Source organism: Rhinopithecus bieti, unplaced genomic scaffold, assembly GCF_001698545.2.
Source record: "Rhinopithecus bieti isolate Rb0 unplaced genomic scaffold, ASM169854v2 scaffold_20170, whole genome shotgun sequence".
NCBI lineage: Eukaryota > Metazoa > Chordata > Mammalia > Primates > Cercopithecidae > Rhinopithecus > Rhinopithecus bieti.
In genome coordinates this window covers 1609003-1628945 of record NW_016810097.1, presented here as the reverse complement: position 1 = coordinate 1628945, position 19943 = coordinate 1609003, and the positions used below count along the sequence as shown (strand labels likewise).

Here is a 19943-nt window from a genome sequence, read left to right as displayed (position 1 = left end):
GGGCGGGGGCGCGGGGCGGCTCATTTCCTCTTCGTAGCCGGACTGGAGGGAGACAAAGCAGCGGCCGTCATTTTCGGGTCTCCGGAATTTAGCGCTCACCCGGCTCGCCGCAGGTAACTTCATACCTCCCTCCTCGCGGGCGCGGTCTCTCGGGCCGGGCCGAGAGGGTCCTTGGGCCGGGCCGTCCCAAGCTGGGCCCTGCGAGCGGCGGGCTGGCGGGGCGCGGTCTCTTTGGCGACGTCGCCAGGAATTGGACTCCGGGCGGGCGTGGGACCCGCGTTGGGCCGGCGGCCCCTTCCCCTGCGGGGCCCGAGTCTAGGGCCCGGGCGGGTACGGCCGGCGCTTCCCAGCGCTCGGGAAGTCGGGGGCCGCCGCCGCTGGGGAGAAACCACAGGCTCCGCGCCGCCTCCGCTTTTCCTCTTGGAAAAGTTTTCTCGCGGTTTCTAAACTTTGTTGCCGCGGCCTCGGCGCGCGCGGCAGCCCAGCGCCGGGCCCCTTAGCCGCCTTCCTTCCCGGGGCGGCGCGTCTGGGAGCCGCTTTCCGGAGAATTGATTGTCGTCCGACTCCGAGGCGTCCCTGCCCCCTCCCCCTTTCCGGCCGCCGAGATTTCCCGGTGGGGCGGCGGGGACGCGGGCGCGGCTAACCCGGAGGCTGGAGCCCGGGCTTCTCCCATAGAGCCTCGCGTTAGGCGCGCCACACCCGTGTGGACTTTTGGCGTGACCGTCCACCTGGACTCGGGGATTACTCAGCTTTCCTGGGCTGCTTGTTGGTTGGACGCACTTCGCTTTCAGACCTGGTTTTCAAGAGTGGCATTAGAGATTTTTTTTTTTTTTAATTGTTGTTGACTTTTAAAGGAGCGTGTGTGTGCGTGCGAGTGTGAAGCACTTGTTGGAAAAAATGTTGCCTGAATGAATGCCTGACCTTTGCTTGGCAGCAGTGGCTTCTCAGTAATGCAGGCGGCGGTTGGCACAATTCCAGGGTTGACTCCCTCTTACGTCCTCCTGCATCTTGGTCATATTTTTTTGGTATGTGTGTTTTGCACAGAGTTTACAATTATTTGGAAAAGAGCGAGATATGTTAAGTCTACAACTAAATTCGGGGTATTCTATATTTATGATGAAGGAAATGCTTACATCATTGTTGGGACTGGATAGGCATTTTGTGGAGCGGATATTTGTGTTTAGTTAGCAGTGACTTTTAAATACTGGACAGGTGGGTGTTACTTTAAGGAACGGAATTTGTAAATCGAATTAATTAGGATGTGTTGTTTTACAGGAAGAATGAAAAATGAGTGTAGGAATTATCCATAGTTTCTGCCTAATTATTTACCCATCTGGACTTCTGAACAAATATTTTTTTTAAAGACAGGGTCGCCCCGGCTGGAGCGCGATCACAGCTCACCGCAGCCTCTATCTCCTGGGCTCAAGTGATCCCCCCACCTGAGCTTCCCCAGTATCTGGGACTACAGGCACGCACCACCACACCCGTCTGATTTTTGTATTTTTAGTAGAGATGGGGTCTTGCCGTCTTGCCCAAGCTGGTCTCGAACTCCTGGGCTCAAGTGGTCCTCCTGCTTCGGCCCCCCAAAGTGTTGTGATTACAGGCCTAAGCCAGGGTGCCTGGCCCCATCTGGATTTTTATTCAGTTAAAGAATAATTTTTTAATACACTCAAGAGCTCACAGTGTAATAGGGGAGATACACACCCTAGGTGTAGTACAGAGCGGACTGCAGTAAGTGCCATAACAGTACTAATGAAACTATTGTCTGAGTCGAATCTTACCTAATACTAACAACAAAAGAAACTTGTGGAGGCACGGAGAGGGGTCTAATAAGTTTTATTTGGATAAGTCCAGAAAGGCTTCCAGGAGGTGGTGGCATTTGATCAGGATGAAACATGAGTCAAGGTTTTTTTAAGTGAAGGGAGAAAGTCATGAGAAGCATAAAAGGGCATAGGTGTTTGGGGAATTGTGATATCACTCTCTTGGCTTTCTTTTCCTTTTGGCTCATCTCAGTTTCTTTCTTTTCCTCGCCCTCTTTCCTCTCATACCCAAAGTATCTTTGACCTCCACACCACTGATGTGGCATCACCTTCACTCCCATCAGTGATATCTCATTTCATATAGTGACTTAGAGATGAGAGGTACCCTCCTCCTCCAAGATGAGAATCACTGCTTTGTGCAGTCTCTTCTGTAAGCAGCCTTATGTGCTAAAAGTCCAAGCCTTTATTTTGAGTGCAGATGTGTCTTCTGACCCACATGGTCACCTGTGCATTGGGAAGCTCTTTGGGTATCCCAGGCTTCTCAAACTCAAGGTGTCCAAAGTGGGACTCCTGTCTCTTCTGGAGACATGAACCAGATGTGGAGATCCAGGGTAACTGCCCTGCCCAGGTTTTGGGATGTCTTTTTTTTTTTGATGGAGTCTCTCTTTGTTGCCCAGGTTGGGGTTCAGTGAGGTGATCCCAGTTCACTGCAGACTCCACCTCCTGTGGATTCAAGCGATTCTCCTGTCTCAGCCTCCGGAATAGCTGGGATTACAGGTGCAAGTTACCACGCCCATTTTATTTATTTATTTATTTCGAGACAGTCTCACTCTGTCCTCCAGGCTGGAGTGCAGTGGCGTAATCTCGGCTTACTGCACCCTCCGCCTCCTGGGTTCAAGGGACTCTCCTGCCTCAGCCTCAAGGAACTGGGATTACAGGTGCGCGCCAACATGCCCGCCTACTTTTTTTGTATTTTTAGTAGAGATAGGGTTTCACCATGTTGGCCAGGCTGGTCTCAAACTCCTGACCTCGTGATCCACCCACCTCAGCCTCCCAAAGTGCTGAGATTACAGGCTTGAGCCACCGTGCCCAGCCTGATTTTTTTTTTTTTTTAGCAGAGATGGGGTTTCATCATATTGGTCAGACTGGTCTCTAACTCCTGACCCCAGGTGATCCACCTGCCTAAGCCTCCCAAAGTGCTGGGATTACAGGTGTGAGCCACCGCACCCGGCGGGTCTTCGGATTTCTTTGAGAAAGTAACTCACTGTGGGGCATGACAGACAGCCATGATTGTTGGGGGTGGTGGTGTATGCTGATGAGGATATGGAGAGAAGGAACAGGGCCCTCTGCATTTGTAAAGTCCTGAGACAGGAAAGGCTCCATGTGTTTAGAGACTTGAGAGAAGACTTGTGCAGCTTGGGTACTTTTTGGGTGGGGAGAAGACCTCATGTGAGATTGCCAGAGAAGGCAGAGACCATGTTGGGGTTTTATTCTAGAGGCGTAAGAAGCCATTGTAGGGAGTTTCATGTTTTGATTTCCTTTTTCAGACTCCTTCTAGTGCTTGAAGAAGGCTTGTCTGTGTGCATGTGGAAGCAGAGAGTTAAGCTAGGAAGATGATGGAATTCAAGGTGGTAGGGATGAAGGGAGCTGTATTTTGGAGAAATGAGACAGGACTTAAATATGGATTGGGGCTGGACAGGGTGGCTCATGCCTGTAATCCTGTGTGTGTGGTTTTTTTTTTTTTTTTTTTTTTTTTGTGGGGAGGCTGAGTTGGGAGGATCACTTGAAGCTAGGAGTTCAAGACCAGCCTGAGCAACTTAATGAGACCCCCACCTCTAAAAAAAAAAAGAAAATCAATCAGACATGGTGACGTGCTCTGTAGTCCCAGCTACTCTGGAGGCTGAGGTGGGAGGATTCATTGCTTGAGCTTGGGAGGTTGCAGTGAGCTCTGATCATATCACATACAGCCTGGGTGACAGAGTGAGACCCTGTCTTAAAGAAAAGAAAAAAAGGGAGGAAGGGAGGGAAGAAGGAAGGAAAAAGAAAGAAAATAGAATGGTGATTGCTAGGGGCCGGGTGAAGGGGAATAGGGAGCTATTGTTATGGGTACAGAGTTCAGTTTGGGAAGATGAAAAAAGTTCTGGAAATGGATGGTGAATGTATGTAATGCTGCTGAGGCATACAGTATTTAAAAACAGTTCAAGGCTGGTGTGAACTATGATCATGCCCCTGCACTCCAGCCTGGGCAACACAGTTAGACCCTGACTCAGAAAAAAAAAATGGACTGGATGTTGGGGGCCTAGGGTAAAGTTGTTTCATCAGTGATTCTCTCCTACTCTCCCAACATAACCTTTCTTTTTTTTTTTTTTTTTTTTTTTTTTTTTTTTTTGAGACGGAGTCTCGCTCTGTCGGCCCAGGCTGGAGTGCAGTGGCCGCATCTCAGCTCACTGCAAGCTCCGCCTCCCAGGTTTACGCCATTCTCCTGCCTCAGCCTCCCGAGTAGCTGGGACTACAGGTGCCTGCCACCTCGCCCGGCTAGTTTTTTGTATTTTTTTTTTTAGTAGAGATGGGGTTTCACCGTGTTAGCCAGGATGGTCTCGATCTCCTGACCTCTTGATCCGCCCGTCTCGGCCTCCCAAAGTGCTGGGATTCCAGGCTTGAGCCACTGCTCCCGGCCTGCATAACCTTTCATGATGAGCTTTTAGTCATATCTTAAGACTCAGCACTTTTGTTTCTGGTAGCAAATTTCTTAGCACTGGGTGGTGCATTACATCACGCTGTACCTTATTATTGATGTATCTGTTTGCCTTTACTGCTAGCAAAGGAGCCTTGTAAACTGCTTGAAGGCAGGAACTGATGATGGCCTTAGTCCTTGTCTTGGTGCTTAATACCTGGCATGGAAGGCAAATTAGATGTTTGTTGAGTGAAGGAGGAAAAAGTCTTTTCTGCCTGGAGTCTAGCTTGTGGATGGAATGATGACAGGTGAGGCAACAGTCAGATTGTGGAGGGCCTCAAATAGCAAATTTGGGCAAATTGAGAACCATCTACAGCCCATTCTTCTTCCTTTCCACCCAGATCTAATCACTGATGAAATCCTCTCCATGCAGTCCTCAGCTTATATGTAATATATTACTTTTTTCTCCTCTCTATGTCTTTTTTTTTTTTTTTGAGGTGAAGTTTCGCTCTTGTTGCCCAGGCTAGAGTGCAATGGCTTGATGTCGGCTCACTGCAACCTCTGTCTCCTGGGTTTAAGTGATTCTCCTGCCTCAGCCTCCCAAGTGGCTGGGATTACAGGTGTGTGCCACCACACCTCGCTAATTTTGTATTTCAATTTTATTTATTTATTTATTTATTTTTGAGATGGAGTCTCGCTCTGTCACCCAGGCTGGAGTGTAGTGGCGTGATCTCAGCTCACTGCAACCTACGCCTCCTGGGTTCATGCCATTCTCCTGCCTCAGCCTCCTGAGTAGCTGGGACTACAGGCGCCTACCACCACACCTGGCTAACTTTTTATATTTTTAGTAGAGACAGGGTTTCACCACGTTAGCCAGGATGATCTCCATCTCCTGACCTCGTGATCCACCCGCCTTGGCCTCCCAAAGTGCTGGGATTACAGGCGTGAGCCACCGTGCCTGGTCTAACTTTTTTGTAATTTTAGTGGAGATGTGGTTTCACCATGTTAGCGAGGATGGTCTCGATCTTCTGACCTTGTGATCTGCCTGTTTTGGCCTCCCAAAAAGTGCTGGGATTAACAGAAGTGAGCCACTGTGCCTGGCCAATTTTATTTATTTTGTTGAGATGAAGTCTTGCTCTGTCACCCAGGCTGGATGCTATTCTCCTGCCTCAGCCTCCTGAGTAGCTGGGACTACATGCGCCTGCCACCACGCCCGGCCAATTTTTTTGTATTCTTACTGGAGATGTGGTTTCACCATGTTAGGCAGGATGATCTCGATCTCCTGACCTCGTGATCTGCCTGTCTCGGGCTCCCAAAAAGTGCTGGGATTACAGGCGTGAGCCCCTGCGCCTGTCCAATTTTGTTTATTTATTTATTTTTTTTTTTTTGAGACGGAGTCTCGCTCTGTCGCCCAGGCTGGAGTGCAGTGGCCGGATCTCAGCTCACTGCAAGCTCCTCCTCCCGGGTTTACGCCATTCTCCTGCCTCAGCCTCCCGAGTATCTGGGACTCCAGGCGCCAGCCACCTCGCCCGGCTAGCTTTTGTGTTTTTTTAGTAGAGACGGGGTTTCACCATGTTAGCCAGGATGGTCTCGATCTCCTGACCTCGTGATCCGCCCGTCTCGGCCTCCCAAAGTGCTGGGATTACAGGCTTGAGCCACCGTGCCCGGCCTGTTTATTTTTTTGAAATGAAGTCTTGCTCTGTCGCCCAGGCGGAGTGCAGTGACACAATCTCAGCTCACTGTAACCTCTGTCTCCTGGGTTCAGGTGATTGTCCTGTCTCAGCCTCCTGAGTAGATGGGATTAGAGGTACCCGCCACAACGCCTGGCTAATTTTTGTGTTTTTACTAGAGGCAAGGTTTTGCCATGTTGGCTGGTCTCGTCTTAAACTCCTGACCACATGTGATCTGCCCACCTCGGCCTCCCAGAGTGCTGGGATTACAGGTGTGAGCTACTGCACCTGGCCTCCTAATTTAATTTTTCAGACTTATTTAATACTGTAAATTGTTGCCACCACTCCTGTGTATCAACCAGGCATTTGTATTTATGTTCCTTTTGTTTGCCATTTTACTGGAATGCTCCATCCTCCTCTAACAAACACTATCCACTACCCACTTCTTTTTCTTTTTTTTTGAGACAGTGTCTAGCTTTGTTGCCCAGGCTGGAGTGCAGTGGCACCATCTTGGCTCACTGCAACCTCTGCCTCCCGGGATAAAGCAGTTCTCCTGTCTTAGCTTCCCAAGTAGCTGGGATTACAGGCATGCACCACCACACCCGGCTGATTTTGTTTTTAGTAGAGACAAGGTTTCACCATGTTGGTCAGGCTGGTCTCAAACTCCCGACCTCAGGTGATCCACCTGTCTTGGCCTCCCGAACTGCTGGGATTACAAGCGTGAGCCACCATGCCCGGGCATGAATAAGATGATTTATAAAGGATATTTTAGGCCAGGTGCAATGGCTCGCACCTGTAATCCCAGCACTTTGGGAGACTGAGGCTGGTGGGTCACCTGAGGTCAGGAGTTTGAGACCAGCCTGGCCAACATGGCGAAACCCCATCTCTACTAAAAATACAAAAATTGGCCAGGTGTGGTGGTGTACACCTGTAGTCCCAGCTACTTGGGAGGCTAAGGCTGGAGAATCGGTTAAACCCGGGAGGCAGAGGTGCAGTGAGCCAAGATCGTGCCACTGCACTCCAGCCTGGCAACAGAGTGAGATTCCCTCTAAAAAAAAAAAAAAAGAATTGTCAGTTTCCTGCAAAAACTGCAAAATTGCAGTTTGCAGGAGAATTGCTTGAACCTGGGAGGTGGCACTTGCAGTGAGCCAAGATCGCGCCATTTGCACTCCAGCCTGGGCGACGAGTGAGACTCTGTCTCAAGGAGAAAAAAAGGATACTTTAATTTTTCATGTGATAAAATGCTGATTTATTCTTTCAATTATGCAGTGCTGGACAGAACATGTTTTTATCCATATTAAGTGGGTTATTATTTAGTATCTTTCTCTTTGCTGTGATACCTGACTCATTTCTTTGCCTATAGCAGGTAGCAGGTACTAGTCAGTAAATATTGAATTAGTTATAATAGATAAGGTATGTATAGGGTTGTGCCAGGTTGATAAGGGGTGGAAACATGGTTTTATACCCAGCTTATTAAAATTTTTCTTTTATAAAACTCATGTTTTATCACCTAGAGAAATATTGTTAATGTTTTGTGTATATCCTTTAATATTTTTTATAGGCATGTATATTGACTACATATAACTTATAAAACTGGATTTTCATTATGTGCTCTTTTGTAACCTACTGTCCACTTAAGCATAACTGGAACATTTCCCTATTAACTTTTATGTATCACTAGGAAGAAATGCTGCCAGATAAACTAGGAAATGCTGTCCATTGTTAGATATATTCAGATTTTAGATGTGAAATGTTAAAATGTGAAATAATTTGTGCTTTAGAATTGATGAAATATGATTAATTTTATAATGCTAATGATCCCCTCCTATTCCATTATGTAACTTCTTTAATCAGTCCTCTGTTGGACGTTTAGCAAGCTTCCAGGGCTGCTTTAGTTTGTAGCTAAATCTTTTACCCATCCTTGATCATTATTATTATTATTATTATTATTATTATTATTTCTTTATCTTTTTTGAGACAGAGTCTCACTCTGTCACCCAGGCTGGGGTGCAGTGGTGCTATCATGGCTCACTTTAGCCTTGACCTCCCCAGGCCCAAGCGATCCTTCCACTTCAGCCTCCTGAATAGTTGGGACTTTAGGCATGAGATACCATGCTTGGCTATTTTTTTTTTAAAAGATTATTTCTTTAGTATAACTTCTTAGAAGTAGAATTCTTGTGAATATTGTAAATGTACTTATCACTCTTCATTTTCAGAACCTAATGGTGCCTTGCAAGTTCCTTAGGCTCTTTTTTTTTTTTTCTGTTCCTCAGACTCCATAATTTCAGTTGCCCTATTTTCAAGCTCATTGATTCATTTTTCTGCCAGCTCAAGTCTGCTTTTGAGTCCCCTAGTGACTTTTTAATTTTAGTCATCGTACTTTTCAACTCTAGAATTTCTTTTGGTATCTTTTAATTATATTTCCTTTTTTTTTTTTTTTAAACAGTCTCGCTTTGTCACTCAGGCTAGAGTGCAGTGGTGTGATTTCTGCTCACTGTATCCTCTACCTCCTGAGTTCAAGTGATTCTCCTGCCTCAGCCTTCTGAGTAGCTGGGGCTGCAGGTGTGTGTCACCCTGCCTGGCTAATGTTTGTATTTTTAGTAGAGATGGGCTTTGGCCATGTTAGCCAGGCTGGTCTCAAACTCCTGGCCTCAAGTGATCTGCCCGCCTTGGCCTCCCAAAGTGCTGGGATTACAGGCATGAGCCACTGCACCTGGCCGATATTTTATTTTATTTTATTTTGAGATGGAGTCTCGCTGTGTTGCCAGGCTGGAGTGCAGTGGCACGATCTCGGCTCACTGCAACCTCCGCCTCCCGTGTTCAAGCGATTCTCCTGCCTCAGCCTCCGAATAGCTGGGACTACAGGCGCACACCACCAAGCCCAGCTAATTTTTGTATTTTTAGTAGAGATGGCATTTCACCATGTTGGCCAGGATAGTCTTCATCTCTTTACCTCATGATCTGCCTGCCTCAGCCTCCCAAAGTGCTGGGATTACAGGCGTGAACCACCACACCCGGCTGGTATTTTTATTTTTAAAATACATTATTTTCTTGATTTTTTTCCCACACCTTCGTTTTGTTTTTTGGACATCTGTGAGACAGTTGTTTTAATGTCTTAGTCTAGTAGGTCTTCCATCTGGTCTTTCTCTGGGACAGGTTTTTTTTTCTTTTTTTTTGAGATGGAGTTTTGCTCTTGTTGCCCAGGCTGGAGTGCAATGGCGCAATCTCGGCTCACCTCACTGCCTTCTAGCTTCAAGTGATTCTCCCGCCTCAGCCTCCTGAATAGCTGGGATTACAGGCATGCGCCACCAGGCCCGGCTAATTTTGTATTTTTAGTAGAGATGGGATTTCTCCATGTTGGTGAGGCTGGTCTCGAACTCCTGAACTCAGGTGATCAGCCAGCCTCGGCCTCCCAAAGTGCTGGGATTACAGGCATGAGCCACCGTGCCCAGCAACTGGGACAGTTTTTATTGGTTAATTTTTTTTTTTTAAATGGGTCATACTTTCCTGTATCTTTGTATGCCTTGTGACTTTTTAATTTTTTTTTACAAACTGGACATTTGAATCTAATGATGTGCTAACTCTGAAAATTGGATTCTTCTCATTCCAAGGGTTTGCTGGGTTTTTTTGTTTATTTATTACAGTTAGTTTTTATGCTGAGGGTCAGCCCGAGATACAAACTTAAGGACTTCTCAGGTCTTTTTTGAGCCTGCACCTTTCCCTGGGCATGCACCATGGTAATTTTTTCTTTATCTCCCCCTCACCCTCATGATTGCTTTTGAATATCCTAGTCTTTAAAGTCTAGCTCCTAAAGAGGAAAAAGAGAAAATGAAGGAAGTTGGGGGGGTGGGGGCCATTGGTCCATTAAATTCCCTGGAAGTCTACTTCAGCTAGACGGGGAGGGCTTGCAGTCATGGAGGGGGTGCAATAATGGCTATCCTTCTCAGTGTCTGCCTATCCCTGATTAGAAGCAGCAATCAGCAGTTAGAATATGGATCCCTAATATTTGGAGGACAGGGTCCTTATTGCCCATCCTGGTTCCCAAAAGCTGCTTGCAAGCTGTTTCAGGAATGCATTCTAGGTTGTTTGCCCATTGCTGGGGGCTAGGGAATGGGGTAGCTGCTGCTCAGCTAAGGGCTGAAGTTGACCGAAATTAACCCAATTTACTGTCCCAGTCTTTCCTTGGAAGTTGCAAGCTTTCTTCAGCAATCCCCAGAATTACATCTGATGAATTATGCCAGTGTAGCTGTCTAGGTGGGGAGACTGATTTTGGTGCTTCCTACTCTGCTGTTTTAGAATCCAGAATCCTCTCCCAGAATTTCTCTCCTTTTTATTTTTGAGATGGAGTTTCGCTACTGTTGCCTAGGCTGGAGTGCAATGGCGCGATCTTGGCTCACCGCAACCTCTACCTTCCGGGTTCAAGCAATTCTCCTGCCTCAACTTCCTGAGTTGCTGGAATACAGGCATGCGCCACCATGCCTGGCTAATATTGTTTTTTTAGTAGAGACGGAGTTTCTGCATGTTGGTCAGGCCGGTCTTGAACTCCTGACCTCAGGTGATCCACCTGCCTTGGCCTGCCAAAGTGCTGGGATTACAGGAATGATCCACTGTGCCTGGCCGAATTTCTTTCCTTTTAAAAACTGAATAATGTTCCATTTATTGTATGTGTATGCCATATTTTGTTTATCCATTCTTTTTTTTTTTTTGGGACAAAGGCTCACTCTGTTGTCCAGGCTGGAGTACAGTGGTGCGATCTTGGCTCACAGCAACCTCTGCCTCCCAGGCTCAAACGATTCTCCTGCTTCAGCCTCCTGAGTAGCTGGGATTATAGGTGTGCGCCACTACCACCTGGCTAACTTCTTTATTTTTGGTAGAAACGGGGTTTCACCATATTGGCCAGAGTGGTCTCTAACTCCTGACCTCAAATGATTCACCTGCCTTAGCCTTGAAAACTGCTGGGATTACAGGCGTGAGCCACCGTGTCTGGCCTATCCATTCATGTGTTGATGGACATTTGGATTATTTCCAGGGTATGCTACTTTTTTATAGCTCTTAAAATTTTTCCAGATTCCTCTCCAGAAATGTGCTTTATCATTACCCGTGGTACGTTAGGGTATTTTCCACTTTAGACATTCTTGATCTCTTATCTGAGTACTTGAAGTGGTGTGACTGTAGGCTGACTGTTGAATGAAGCTAAAAGGGGGGTCTTAATAGCAGGTCACAAATTGGTTAGAAGAGGAAATGTCTCTCGGGCTAGTTGGGTATATAATAAGTTCTGGAAGGCCACATGCTGGTGATGTTGTCATCCAGAAAGGGTTTGGTACTGAATTTCTGCCTTGCAAAGCAGTGTGCTGTGTGCTGGAGAGGTGTTAATGTGTAAGCCACCATTGCTAACCCCAGGAGATTTATGAACTCACGAGATTAGGTTTGGCAAAATAGCTGATAGGTAAGAATTGGCACTGGGCGCGGTGGCTCACACCTGTAATCCTGGCACTTTAGGAGGCCGAGGCGGGTGGATCACGAGGTCAGGAGATCGAGACCATCCTGGCCAACATGGTGAAACCCCATTTCTACTTAAAACTACAAAAATTAGCTGGGTGTGGTGGTGCATGCCTGTAGTCCCAGCTACTCGGGAGGCTGAGTCAGGAGAATTGTTTGAACCCGGGAGACAGAGGTTGCAGTGAGCCAAGATTGTGCCACTGCACTCCAGCCTGGCGATAGAGTGAGACTCTGTCTCAAAAAAAAAAAAAAAAAAAAATTGGTAGTTTATCCCCTTTTTTTGCAAATTTGTCATGAGAGGTTTTTTTTACTTCTTTGTACATAGAGCAGTTGAGCTAATTGAGTTAAACATGTATAGAGTGTTAGATGAAAGTTACCACAATCAAAAAACCATGGTGCATGTGCTCAGAAGAGCTCTCAGTTTCATGGGAGACACACACACACAGATAATAGTGCTGTGTGGCAAGTGCTGGGGGAACATGGTATATTGTGTCTCTTTGTGAGGCAGAGATGACAGATGTCTGATTCTTTTTTTTTTTTTTTTTTTTTTTTATTGAGGGGGAGTCTCGCTCTGTCGCCCAGGCTGGAGTGCAGTGGCCGGATCTCAGCTCACTGCAAGCTCCGCCTCCCGGGTTTACGCCATTCTCCTGCCTCAGCCTCCCGAGTAGCTGGGACTACAGGCGCCCGCCACCTTGCCCGGCTAGTTTTTTGTATTTTAGTAGAGACGGGGTTTCACCATATTAGCCGGGATGGTCTCGATCTCCTGACCTCGTGATCCGCCCGTCTCGGCCTCCCAAAGTGCTGGGATTACAGGCTTGAGCCACCGCGCCCGGCCAGATGTCTGATTCTTGAAGGAAAATCAGTAGCTTTCCAGTTTGAGAAGACTTGAAGGGTGCTCTGGGCAGAGGAACAGTCTTGTGTATATATCTGGAGGCATGTAGGTGCATTGAGGAATATTTTCTTGGAGTGGAGACAGTTGATAATGCTGACAGGCTAGAGCAGGTGAGGCTTGCAGGAGTTTTGGCTTCATCCTGTGTGCTGGGGAAACAATACTATGTTTTTTTTTTTTTTTCAGAGGGAGTGACCCAATGATAATGATAACTGGGGCTCCCTGGGGAATGATTGGAAATTAGAAGACACCTCGATATTCTCAACCAGTGATGACAGAGGCCTGAGAACAGGAAGGGGGTTAGTAGGGTGAGTGAGGTGTTTACTGAGGTGCAGAGGAGAAAGAAAATGAGGCTAGAGCCTCCTTCTATGAACCTGGATTGGTGGAACTTTGGTCAGTGGAAAAGGGGAAGGCTACAGTGGGAATACAGTGGAGTATAGAGGGGATGCTTGGTTTGGGGCTCATGGAGTTTGAGGAACTCAGCTCTGCAGTTAAGTGCATGGAGAGGTCCTATACTTGGGAAAATGCAGCTCTGGTGAAGGCATGTCTCGTCCCTTCCCACTTTCACTGTGGTAACTGGAAGAGGCGGGGTTTGCTCCTTTACCTTTATTTTTTAGGGGGCAGAGGGAAGGGATTGTTTCAGTGTTTCTCAAGTAGTTGTTATGAACAGTAAAATAAAATGGGTCCAGATATTTTTAAGATAGGAAGAATAAAGTTCAACCCTCTAATGTCTTCTGAATTTTGTAGCTTTTCTTGCTTTTTTTTTTTTTTTTTTTTTTTTTGAGACAGTGTCTTGCTCTGTTGCCCAGGCTGGAGTGCAGTGGCGCAATCTTGGCTCACTGCAAGCTCTGCCTCCTGGGTTCACACCATTCTCCTGCCTCAGCCTCCCGATATTTTTATTTTGTTATTTTATTTTATTTTTTTGAGACAGAGTTTCGCTCTTGTTGCAGAGGCTGGAGTGCAGTGGTGCGATCTTGGCTCACTGCAGCCTCCTTCTTCTTGGTTCAAGCGATTCTCCTGCCTCAGCCTCCCAAGTTGCTGGGATTACAGGTCTGCACCACTAAGCCTAGCTAATTTTGTATTTTTAGTAGAGACAGGGTTTCTGCCTGTTGATCAGGCTGATCTCGAACTCCCGACCTCAGGTGATCCGCCTGCCTCGGCCTCCCAAAGTGCTGGGATTACAGGTGTGAGCCACTGCACCCGGCTGCTTATTTTATTTATTATTTGTTTGTTTATTGAGATGGAGTTTCAGTCTTGTTGCCCAGGCTGGAGTGCAATGGCGTGATCTCGGCTCATTGCAACCTCTGCCTCTTGGGTTCAAGTGATTCTCTTGCCTCAGCCTGCCGAGTAGCCGGGATTACAGGCGCCTGGCTTAATTTTTTGTAATTTTTAGTAGAGACGAGGTTTCACCATGTTGGCCAGGCTGGTCACGAACTCCTGACCTCAAGTGATCTGCCTGCCTTGGCTTCCCAAAGTGCTGGGATTACAGGCGTGAGCCATTGTGCCCGGTGATATTTTATTTTAAAAAAATGATTTTGGTTCAAGGAAATCAGTTCAGTCCAATTGTTGTAAAACAAAAATGTCTTCTGTATTTTCTTTTTTCTCTTGTGCCTCCAGTCCAGATGCTTGTTTCACATTCTTTGCTTTTTAGACTAGTCATCCAGTCTTAAGGAAACAGGGACTTCCTCTGTATCCATTATCAGTTGTTAGGAGGGCTTGGTGCAGCTTTCTATTAAACACTCTTCCATTGTTAATGGTCTCAACTATAATATGATGGAAGCTAAAAAAATGAACATAAATATCCAGTCCATACAGCAAACTGTCACTTCACCTCAGGAGCTTGTTTTGTTTTCCTTCACTTGACCTGCTGCTTGTTGCTCTGTTCCAGCCACACTGGCCTTCTCATTCTGTCAGTCCTTGAAGATCCTGCCTCATCTGTGTTCCCACTGCCTGGAATGCTCTCTTCCCCCAGATACTCACTTGATTGGTTCTTTCCTGACTTTTAGATTTCAGCTCAAATGTTGTCAAGACAGAAAGGCCTCTAAGGACCCTGCTTAATTCCATTACCATTACAATGCTTAATTTTCTTCCTAGCTCTGATACTGTCTTCTTTGTTTAGTTATTTATGCCATTATTGCAATGAAGGCTTCATGAAGGCAGGGTTTTTTTTTCTTGTTGACTGCTTTCTGGGATAGTGCCTGTACAAGGCACTAATATTTGTGAGTGAAGGCTAAATGGTTGGCTGAATATTGTTTTTTTAGGTTTACTTTTTGTCCTTTGCTAAGTGCTTTTTGTTGTAATCAGTGTGTCTCCTGATGCTTGTAGCACAGCAATTCCAACTGCTCCCGTTGCCTTTGGTGCCTTCAAGAAAAATAAGAAAAGGAGCAACATAAAAATGATTTAAGTGTTTTATTATTATTATTATTATTTTTTGTATGTTTTTGAGACAGGATCTGCCTGTACCATTCAGCCTGCAGTGTAGTGGCATGATCATGGCTCGCTGCAGCCTTGACCTCTTGGGTTCAAGTGATTCTCCCATCTCAGCCTCCTGAGTAGCCAGCTGGGACCACAGGTGTGCACCACCATGCCCAGCTAAATTTTTTTTTTTTCTTTAAAAAAAATTTTTTTTTTCTAGAGATGAGGTCTTTATGTTGCCCAGACTGGTCTTGAACTCCTGAGCTCAAGTGATCCTCCCACCTTGGCCTTCCAAAGTGCTGGGATACAGGCCAGAATGTGTCTTAATCATAAGCTACCTTGAACTTTTTGGCAGTTACCAGGAGATTTGAGAGTTGAGGTTCTGAAGTCTGTGTTAACTCTGCTTGATGCAGATGCAACCTGGCATACCTGTGACAGCACTGAGTAGTCCACAGTCTTCTGTCTTGTGCAGTGTGACAGTTAACGTTGCTTTGGGTACTTTTAATTTCTGAATTTCCTGATTTGCATTTAAACGAACCATCCTAACATTTCATTAAGTTAACCTTGCTGTTAAAAAAAAAAAAGGGCATTGAGTAGCATGGTAAAGATAGTCTAAATCTGCCACAATATAATGATGAAAATTCAGGAGCAGACACATTTTAAGGATGATGTGGCCATCTTTTATAAGTGAATGTTGAACATCTTCGGAGAAGGTACGTAGTTCTTTGCACAAATGAGGCAGTTTGCCAATTATCAGCCCCCTTGGGTCTGACAGAACTATGCTTTTATTTTCTCTTCATTGCTTCTCCATTTCTCTTTCTGTTGTAGATTGCTAGCCAAATGATTGCATCTCTCCCCCTTTCTGAATTTATAGCAAACTTTTGCTTTATAGCCAGGATTGCCATTTATAAGGTAATGAAGACCAAATAACTGCAGTTTAACTTTTTATTTAGTTCCATTAAGCATGATCCCTCCTGAAAAAACCTAAGGTTACTGTAGTTCATTAAGGTTGGCTAGCTCTAGTAGGTTTTGTAATAGATCTTGCGAAGGAGTGCTCTGTAAGTTAATTGGAAAAGTAGAAACTGCCAAGAGTTTAAAAGTTATTTGTTTAGTTACTCTGAACAATACATTATTTGTAGAGAACCAGAAGATATGACTAAGATTAAGGCAGGAGCTTTGTCTTGGGAGGCTTGTAAATATTTGCAAATCATGTTGCATAAATTCAGCTCAACTAATACTGTCTGCCCTGCATAAAGCTCCCAGCCAGCAACTTAAGGGATGTAAAGAAACATAGGCATAGTTATCGTCCTTAAACTTAAAGTATAGCTCTGAAGACCACATGCTAAATCTGAGAAAATTAAGTTTAATAAAACAATTCAGTGGCTGTTGAGTGACAACATAAATGAAAAGAGCACCAGAATTTCAGGACTAGAAGGATTTGAAGTATAGAATTCAACTTCTTTTTATAGATGATAAAACCAAGGATCCGGAAAGGTGAAGTGACTTACCCAAAAGTCAGAGAGTAAGTGACAGAGCTGGTTCCAGGAGCTGATGTTTCAAGTAGAATACATTCTCTTTAGATTTTAAGATACTTTTATTTTTTGAAATTCTTTTAGGATTGGGATCACGAAAACTTGCCTTGGCTCTGTAGCATCATTTCATGATGTTCGGAATCACTCTTGGCAGGACCCTGCATTCATGAGACTTACACTGTAGTAATGGCATCAATATGTAAACAAGGAAGACCATATGAGCTAAAAGAAAATGAAGCGAGGTCATAAGTAATGGAATTAGTAGGGTCCTTAGAGTGCCTTTCTGTCATGACAGCATTTGAGCTGAAATCTGAAAGTTAGGAAAGAAATGGTCTTCTGGGGGAAGAGTGCATTCCAGGCAGAGGGAACACAGATGAGGCAGTGTCTTTGGGGACTTACCGAAAGAGAAGGCCAGTGTGGCTAGAACAGGGCAAGAAGTAAGTGATAAAGTAAAGGAAAAAAAAAACAAGCTTCTTGGTGCTTTTGATTAAAGGTAATATACAGGGCAGTCTGCTTGCATTATGGTTATTGAAAGTCTTGAAAATACACTGAGTTCTCAATTTTCAAGTGTTAGTGTATTTTAAGTTTCTTAATGTAAATGACTGATTAGAGTCCTTTGCCTTAACTCCTTTAGAAGCAGGGTTAGGGAGCCTGAGTCTGGTGAATTAATTATTTTTAATTTTAATTTTTTAAGACGGAGTCTCACTCTGTTGCCCAGGCTGGAGTGCAGTGGCAAGATCATGGCTCATTGCAGCCTCCACTATCTTTGGCTGAAGCGATCCTCCTGCCTCAGGCTCCTGAATAGCTGGGACTACGGGTGCATACCACCACATCTCGCTAATTGTTTAGTTGTTTTGTTTTTGAGACCAAGTCTCACTCTGTTGCCTAGGCTGGAGTGCAGTGGCGTGATCTCATCTCACTGCAACCTCCACCTCCTCGGGTTCAAGTGATTCTCATGCCTCAGCCTCCTGAGTAGCTAGGATCACAGGCATGCGCCACCATGCCCGGCTAATTTTGTATTTTTAGTAGAGACAGGGTTTCACTATGTTGGCCAGGCTGGTCTTGAACTTCTGACCAGCCTGGTGATCTGCCCACCTCAGCCTCCCAAAGTGCTGGGATTTCAGGCATGAGCTACCGTGCCTGGCCTGTTTTTTATTTTTAAATTATTTGTAGAGACGAGGTCTCGCTGTGTTCCCCAAGCTGGTCTCAAACTCCAGGGCTCAAGTGATTTTCCCATTATGACCTCCCAAAGTGCTGGGATTACAGGTGGAGCGACCGCACCTGGCTTTTTTTCTAATATTAAATAATTTATTTTTGCAAAGTAAGACTTCTTGGAAGTTGTCACTAACATTAAAGTTGGGAGATTCTATGTGAAAATCTGCGTCCCTGGCCTCTCTTGAAAAGTCAGATGGTTTGGAAACCCTGGGTTCATGTGGTAAAGATTGCCTGGAGTTGATGAACAAGTGGGCACAAGCTTTCTGATTTTGAAGTCCTGGCTCCTCCTAGTGGTCCCCATCCCTAGCCTGGAGAGGCCAGGTGTCATTTGCAATTCATGATTGTGCTGTTGTGCGTATTGTGCTGTTGTGTCACCTTTTTAAAGTTAAGAAGTAAATGAAATTATTTGTACTCCAAAGTATCAAAATTAGGAAAACAGAAGACCAAGAATGTTTTTTATTCAAGAAAAAAAAAAAAATGAAAGTATCTTTTTGAGAAAGTGAAATAGTTATGTTGTACTTGTTTAATAATTAAACACACATGTGACCACATATACCTAAATGTCTGCTTGCAGCTGGCTTCATTTAAGTTTCCTCTCGGCTCCCTCCCTTTACAATCCTGGAAGGTTCTATGTTTTGTTTGTGTTAATGCAGTATCTCTGGAATGCTAGGATACGTAGGATCTATAGGGCAAATAGTTCTTCTGAAATGTCTTATCTGTGACATTTGATGACATTTGCTTGAGCTGTTGTCAGCCCTTTAGCAATCTAGAGCATTCCATTTCCTAAGGTTTACTGACTTGGGTTGATCAGTTGAGTGGACAAATAACTTTTAAAAACCAAAGTGTAGGCCTGACATTACATGAATGTAGACGGCAAATTCATCCACCCTCAATGAAACAGATGACTGGGACACTGGCATTCTGTGTTACCAGATTAGGCAAATGCAGGTTCCTTTTGGCACCCCTATCTCTAGTGATTCTAGATTTGATGCTTGGATAATGACAGTATAATGATGAAAATTCAGAAATTTAACATTGATACCATACTTCTATTTAATTCAGTACCCATAGTCAAATTTTGTCAGTTGTCTCAATTTTTTCCCTTTCTCAACACAATTTCAGTCCAGAATCACTGTGTTTAAGTCTCTTTAGCCTCGTTTAATCTGGAAATATTTCTTTTCTTTTCTTTTCTTTTTTTTTTTTTGAGACGGAGTCTTGCTCTGTCGCCCAGACTGGAATGCAGTGGTGCCATCTCAGCTCACTGCAAGCTCCGCCTCCCGGGTTCATGCCATTCTCCTGCCTCAGCCTCCCGAGTAGCTGGGACTACAGGTGCCCACCACCATGCCTGCCTAATTTTTTTTTTCTATTTTTAGTAGAGACGGGGTTTCACCATGTTAGGCAGGATGGTCTGTATCTCCTGACATCATGATCCGCCCGCCTCGGCCTCCCAAGTGCTGGGATTACAGGCGTGAGCCACCGCGCCCAGCCTCTGGAAATGTTTCTTAATCTATCTTTGTTTTTTATGGCTCTGACATCTTTTCTTTTCTGTTTTGTTTTGTTTTGTTTTGAGATGGAGTCTTGCTCTGTGGCCCAGGCTGGAGTGCAGTGGCACGATCTCCATTCACTGCAAGCTCTGCCCCCAGGGTTCATGCCATTCCCCTGCCTCAGCCTCCAGAGTAGCTGGGACTACAGGCGACTGCTACCACGCCTAATTTTTTTGTATTTTTAGTAGAGATGGGGTTTCACAGTGTTTGCCAGGATGGTTTCGATCTCCTGACCTTCTGATCCACCCGCCTCGGCCTCCCAAAGTGCTGGGATTACAGACGTGAGCCACCGTGCCCGGCTGCTTTGACATTTTTCAAGACTACAGCCAGTTATTTTGTAGACCGTCTCACCCTTTGAATTTGATGTTTCCTCATGACTAGTTGAGGTTATGTAATTTTCAGGCAAAATTACACAGAGGTGACGTTGTATCCTTCTCAGTGCATCGTGTTAGGAGGTACGTGATGTGGGTTTGTGCCCTTATTTGGGATGTTAATTTTGATTACTTGGTTAAGGTGGCATCTCAGGTTTCTGGACTCTAAAGTTACTATTTCCCCCATTTGTCATAAATAAATAATCTGTTGGGAGTTACTGTGACACTAGATCACACTTTACTGAGAAACTGAATGCTAATCTACTTGGTTAGCATTCTTTGATTCTTACCTGAAGCAGTTAATATTATGGTTCCTGAATGCTGATTTTTCTTTTTCATTTTCTTTTTCTTTTTTTTTTTTTTTTTTTTTTTTT

The 19943-nt window shown here is 45.1% G+C and overlaps 1 protein-coding gene across 1 annotated transcript in view; it reads left to right on the top strand.

Annotated features, from left to right (window-relative positions):
- The first annotated feature begins 6 nt into the window (after nt 1–6).
- Nucleotides 7–19943, top strand: part of CTNNA1 (catenin alpha 1) — a 188834-nt gene continuing 168897 nt past the window's right edge. The window contains exon 1 of the mRNA XM_017891297.1: nt 7–113. The gene's annotated coding sequence lies outside the window, so the exon portion shown is untranslated. The remainder of the gene's footprint in view (nt 114–19943) is intronic.